The sequence below is a fragment of the Beta vulgaris genome, chromosome 4, assembly GCF_026745355.1.
Source record: "Beta vulgaris subsp. vulgaris cultivar EL10 chromosome 4, EL10.2, whole genome shotgun sequence".
Classification (NCBI taxonomy): domain Eukaryota; kingdom Viridiplantae; phylum Streptophyta; class Magnoliopsida; order Caryophyllales; family Amaranthaceae; genus Beta; species Beta vulgaris.
Window position 1 is genome coordinate 35,919,742 of NC_079205.1, and position 7,017 is coordinate 35,926,758.

Here is a 7,017-nt window from a genome sequence, read left to right on the forward strand (position 1 = left end):
ATAGCAGATGCTCCGGAACGACCACAAATACGAGTGTTATCAACCCATAATCAGCTAATAGTGTATGGACAAATTCAACCAAAACATTGTTAAGGATGGTGAAGGCTTCAAAAATCGTTTTATTCTGTCTAAACCATAGTTGCCACGCCGTTGTCGCTATCTTATTTGATTAGTTTCTTTTTCTTAACCTTTCCCCATGACTCTAGCAGGTCACACAATGAGGGATCTTCGATGTTAGGCAACAACTCCTCAACTCCCTGTTGCTTCCATATCTCACGAGCCATCAGGCAAGTAAACACGACACAAGTAACAGACCCAGGTGTTGCTTTGCACACTCGACAAGTGTCATCTTCCATAACATATTTATGCTTTAGGAGTGAATGGGTAGGAAGAGTGGAAAAAAGGGCTCTCCAAATAAAATGGCGGATTTCGGGAGATGAATCTAGGTTCCCCGATATGACACATGTCTTGTGGAAATGATCAAGATTGCAAGATTTGCCCAAATGTACACAGTTTTGATTGAAAACTTCCCATCCATGGAAAAATCCTGTCATAAGGAGTCCATAGTTAAGTAGCTTAATGCCAAATTTGATAACAATATGTTATTCAAAAAATTTTGTTTCCCAAATGCTGAGTTTGATTTGCTCAAATAAGGTTTAACATTTAATTCCTATTGCGCATGGCCATCCAATTTTCAGTTCTCTCTCATAAGAGGCCAATACACCATCCCTATATAATAAGAGGATTTATTTACTCTTGTATGACCATAATTCCCATGGAGTTCTTAGCTCAACTGGTCACTGCCTTTATAACATCCTGTTAAGGTATGACGTTTAATAGCGTGAAGGTTAAATGATTATATCATGGTTATTAAGACCTAGTCATGTCTAAGGAATCAACTAAATATAGAAGTTTAATTATACTATGAGAATCTTATTAGGTCAAGTCTCCATGTATCAAATATATATCCACATAATCAATTAGACATCTATATGTTCCCATAGCTATGGGAATTGCGCTATCAATAAATTTTATGCTAGTTTTGAAATAAATTACTTATTTCCAATTTAGTGCTTTGAAGTAGGGACTTTAAGTGAATTGTGGTTTTAGTTCACTTTTTAGGGTTCCATTATCAACACGTTTTCGATAATCCTATTTGAAACGCACAAGTTATTTAGACATTCTATTTAATGCTAAACCAAGCAATTACATAAGAAATAAAGTTTTATTTATAAACATTCAAAAATAAATGTTGTTATAAATGTAAACATGAAGTAAACAACCTAATGTCATTATCCTATATGCTTATGCCCCATAGACATAGTATTATTTTCATGCTTTGTTTGAGCAAGCGGTTTATTAAGAGGATTTACCAACATTTCCTCAGTATGAACCTTGCTTACTTTCAAATCCTCTCTTCCAAGGATTTCTCAAATAAGATGGAATTTTTTGAGCACATGTTTGGATCTTTGGTGCGATCGAGGTTTCTTGGATTGAGCAACGACACCATTCTTGTCACTGTACAACTCAATGCCACTTTCAATACAAGGAACTACATCAGGTTTACCAATGAACTTTTGGATCCAAACAACTTCCTTTGCTGCATTGTTTCTGTAATTTACTCAACCTCTATTGTTGAATCTGTTATGGTACTCTTCTATGACTCTTCGTGCTCACATCTTCTCCACCGAGACAAAAATGAAACCATACTGAGATCAAAAAGTCATCTTTTTCACTCAGGAAGTTGCTGACATCAGTGTATTCAGTAACAATAAACTCATTTTGTCTACCATATAGTAAGAAATTTCCCTTGGTCCTTCGTTAAGTACTTAAGGACATTCTTCGCCTCAATTCAGTGTGTATCTCCTAGATTCCACCCGTATCTACTACATATACTCATAGCATACGCGACAGGAGGTCGAGTGCATATCATGTCTATATATTGGATTCTAATACTGAAGCATAAGGAAAACTACTCATATGCTTGACCTCATTAGGACTCAAAGGACACCAACTCTTACCATGTGTTATGCCATGTTGCACGGGATTGAATCCTCTTTTTGAGTTTCTCAATTTCAACCATGCAAGAACCTTATCAATATAAGTCCCTTGACTAAGTCCATTTAGCGTTTTTGGTCTATCTCTATATATATTTATTCCCAAGATGTACTCAGCTCTCTTACGTCTCTCATAAAGAAACAATTCTTAAATCATTCCTTTACAAATTCAAGCATGGTTTTATCATTTCTTATAAGAAGTATGTCATCAACTTATAGGGCCATAAAACTAAAATTACTCCCACTTAAGTTCTTGTATACACAAACCTCTTCATTATGAGAGAAAAAATTTGGCCGCGTCATCAAATCTGAGGTTCTGACTCGAGGATGCTCACATTAGTCCATAAATGGACTTCTTAAGCTTGAATACCCTCTATATCTTTTGTGAACATTCAAAAACTTGAGGTTATGTCATGTACACATCCTTTTTTAAGAACCCATTTAAGAAAGCAGTTTTGATTTTCACCTGCCATATCTCATATATCTGCATGGTTACTGGTGCGAAGGTTTCATCATAGTAAATACCATGACTTTGTCGGAAACCTTTCGCCACCAACCTTACCTTGAAAACACTAATGTTCTCATCCTTGTCTATTTTCAACTTGCAAAACCATTTGCATCAAATGTGTCTTACCCTATCAGGAAAATCAACCAAGACCTATACTTGGATTTTCGGAATTGTGATCCATTTCAGATCTAATGGCTTAAATCCATTTTAGGATTCATGACTCTCCAAAGCATCTTTGTAAGTAGTAGGTTATTCTAATTCTAAAATCATTACGAAAAATTTTCAGTCAAAAGAAAACCAATATATCTCTTTAACAGAATAATGGTCCTACTAGATCTACGTTGGGGAACAATAGGAAAATTCTCTACCTCATTAGGTTGTAAGACTTCGCATGAATCATCTCCAAGTGGGACGTTAGGTGGAACGTGAATGGAATGAACCGCCTCCTGAGCAGTTGGGATGCCTCTAACGAGGTGTGAACCTCATCCATTTATTTCTTATCTCGAATTTCTTCGAGATATACATTACTCCCACTTTTTTTCCTGGAAATAAAATGCTTTTCCAGAAAGACATCATAGCAAGCAACAAAAATTTTGTGTTAACTTCGGTTGTATAAGTAGTACCCCTTAGTCCTTCATGGATATCCCATAAAAAGACATTTATCGAATTTGCGTGAAAACTTATTAGAAAGTAAATGTTTTACATAAAATTCACAATCCCATATCCTTATAAAAGACAATTTGGAACTTTTCAGTCTACATCCCATATGGTGTCTTCTCTGCTGATTTGGATGGAACTCTCTTAAGTGTGAATGTTTTTGTTTCAAGAGTAAAGCCCCGAAGGAAATAGAAAAATTAACAAGACTCATCATGGATGGAACCGTATCTAATACAGTTCAATTCCACCTTTTAGAAATTTCATTTAAATGTGGTGTTCCTAGTGGAGTGTATTGTGAAAGTATTCAACAATCCTTCAAATGATCCCCAAATTCTCTAGTTAAATATTCACCACGACCGGAGCATAATGCCTTAATTTTCTTCTCAAGTTGGTTTTGTACTTCATTATGGAATTCCTTGAATTTTCAAAGGACTTTGATATATGCCACATGAAGTAAGCACATCCATATCTATTACTCACATCATCGATAAAAGGTTATGAAGTAATTATACCCTACCCATAGCCAATGTAGTACACATAGGTCTATGCACATAAGTATATATGAGATTTAAAAGGTCATTGGTCGTTCCACTAGAACATGTGAAAAGAGACTTTGTCATTTTTCCAATCAAGAAAAACTCATAAGTGTCACATGATTAAAAATTAAATTATTTGAGAATTTCATCTTTATGAAGTTTCTAAATTCATTTTGAACTTATGTGGCCTATTCGACAATTCCATAGGTATATAGGATTTGAATAATTTGCTCTATATTTCTTATTGTCATTGCTATCGATGCGTGTTTCTAAATCCAGAATATATAACGAATTTGAATATATCATTGAAATACCAGAACAATTGTTATTTATTGTAAATGAAAAATTTTCGGAATCCAAAACAAGAATCGAAATAATTTTACTTCTGATAGCAGTAACATAATCATAATTATTAAGTTCTAAAACTGGTCTTGAAGGTAAAAGTAGACTATATATTACAACTACCAATGCGAAGATCTACTTGTCCCATAACTAACACTAGTACAGAAAAGGCAATTTGCGTCGGATGTGAGGCGCCTATTTGCGTCGGACTCCGGTACGACGCCAAAGGCCTCGACGCAAATGACCCAGAATTGATTTGCGTCATATGTGGAAACGACGCAAATGATTAAGCTATTTGCGTCGCACATTTATACGGTGCGACGCAGATGGATCTCCCGAGGCCACTTCAAAGGGTAATCTGCGTCGCACATCGCCTAGGGTGCGACGCAGATGAATGATTTGCGTCGCACCTTGGACTACGTGCGACGCAAATTGCATTTTTTTTTTTAAAAAAAAAAATTTTTTTTTTATTAAAAAAAACTATCGAATGCAGGAAATTCTACACAAATTCTATCATGAATTAGCAATAACGAATCAGCAATAACGAATCAGTAATTGAAAAGGAAATGAAGAACATACAAAAATGGAGAAGATAAAATTACAAACTACAAAGGCAATGGACTAACATCAACAGTGCGCGGTTTTACATAATTTCAAGAAGAAAAAAATTTCACCATTATCACTAACATCAGATTTATAACTAAAACATACAAAAAAATAAGAAATTCTAACCCTAACCAAAAGATAAAATTACAAACTAAAAAATTATCTATAACCGCGTTTTTATATAACAGGAGATAAAATTAAAAATAAAATGAAAAAACTCAAACACAATCCAGATCTTCGAGAATTTCTTGTAATTTCATAGCAATCAAGATCTTCACCACAAACGCAACAACAAGATTTCGAGAAGATACCATCCTCTTACTGAAAATTTCAGATCTGAAAACGAGAGAAGGTAAATGCCATAAAAATAAACAAAAAAATTCAGATATAAAGAAAAATAAAGAAAAAGATGTAAACGAATGAAACGAATGAAACGAATTGAGGGGAATGCCATAAAAATAAACAAAAAAATCAGATACCATCCTCTTACCTTCGATTGCGTTTGAGTTCGATTGCATTTGGCAGATCTGTAAGCGAATGAAACGATGAAGAAGATGTAAACGAATGAAACGTTTGCGGATTTCAGGAGAGGAAGAAGTGTAGGTTTCGAGGGATTTGATCGATGAAACGTTCATCTTCAGAGAATTTCGTCGCCATATATTTAAGTTGATTGAGTTTTGAGGAACAAGTTCTGGAATTGAGAGAGAGGAACAAGAAGACCGTCGTTTAAGTTCTTGCTCGTCGTTTGAAGAACTCGTCGACTTGCCGGAGATCCGAAAACACGAAAATACGAAGATGAATGATTTCGTTGTTGAGATGAAGGTAGGTGAGAGAGATCGATGAAGGTAAGGTGGGTGAGAGAGAGAGATTACGGTAGGTGAGAGAGAGAGATGAAGGAAGGTGAGAGAGAAGTTAGGGTTTGAGAGAATAAGGCCGTCTTTCTAGTGTGAGGAGAGAGACGCGGCATAAAGATAGAAATTTAGGGCTTGAGAGAATGAGGCCCTGAACTGGTGAGAGAAGTCTTTAAGAGTCGCGCAAGTTGGGGCTTTTGGGCTGATTTGCGTCGGATGGGCCAAGGGGTCCGACGCAGATGACTTTGTTATGTGCGTCGCATGAAGCCCATAGTGCGACGCACATAGATGATTTGCATCGCACGTTAGTTACATACGACGCACATCGTTCGTCTTGTGCGTCGATTCATTGTTGCATGCGACGCAAATAGTATTTTTGCGTCGTTTCCGTGTTTGTGCGACGCAAATGAGGCGACGCAAATTGACCTTTTTCTACTAGTGTAATGTTCTACTTCTTTGGCAGCCTTGCACATTATAGATAGTGTGTGAACCACAATCGGTACTATAAACAATTATGAATATTATAATTCTAATTCTAATAAATTTTTTAATTTTTTTTCATTATTTTTTTATTTAAATTATTACTAATATTATTATTATTAATATTATAATTGATTATTATTAATATTATCAATAATTATTATAATTATTGCTATTATTATCAATTGTTATTACTAATATTATATACTATTATTATTATTATTTTAATTATTATTGTTATTATTATTATTATTATTTTCAGTTATTATTAATTATTGTGATTATTCTTAATTATTACATTATTAATTATAATAATTATTATAATTAATAATTAATAATTATTATATTATTAATAATTAATAATTATTATATTATTAATTATAATAATTAGTTATTATTACATTACTAATTAATAATTACATGATTAATTATCTTAATCATAATTAATTATTTTATTTATTACTATTAATTATTATTTTAGTAAATATTATTAGTTATTATTAATTTTAATTATTATTATTGTTATACTTATCACATTATTAGTTAAAATAATAAGTATAATTTATTATTAATTACGCATTTATAATTTATTATTATATTATTTTTATTATTATTATTATAAAACTATTACTATATAATTATTATAACTTATAAAAAAATCAATAATTTTTTATTATTGTTTTAGTTACTCATTTTATTATTCTTCTTACTATTGTTATTAATTATTTTTATATTTATTATTATTATTATTATTATTATTATGAATAATAATAATTAGCTACTGTTATTATTATTCTTTATTATTAATTTTTATTATTATGAATTTTTTTAGTTGTTATTATTATTAATTATTATTTTTTTATTTAATAATAATAATACTAATATTATTATTATTAATATTATTATTATTTTTATAATTATTATTATTATTATTATTATTATTATTATTATTATTATTATTATTATTATTATTATTATTA

General features: G+C 32.0%; 1 long non-coding RNA gene across 1 annotated transcript; it reads right to left on the reverse strand.

Annotated features, from left to right (window-relative positions):
• Positions 1 to 4,632: 4,632 nt before the first annotated feature.
• LOC125496385 (uncharacterized) lies at positions 4,633 to 5,982 on the reverse strand. Its single transcript, XR_007273047.2, has 2 exons — positions 5,197 to 5,982; positions 4,633 to 5,042 (listed from the first exon to the last, which is right to left on the reverse strand). It is a non-coding gene; the product is annotated as an uncharacterized LOC125496385 (long non-coding RNA).
• Between the last annotated feature and the right edge of the window lie 1,035 nt (positions 5,983 to 7,017).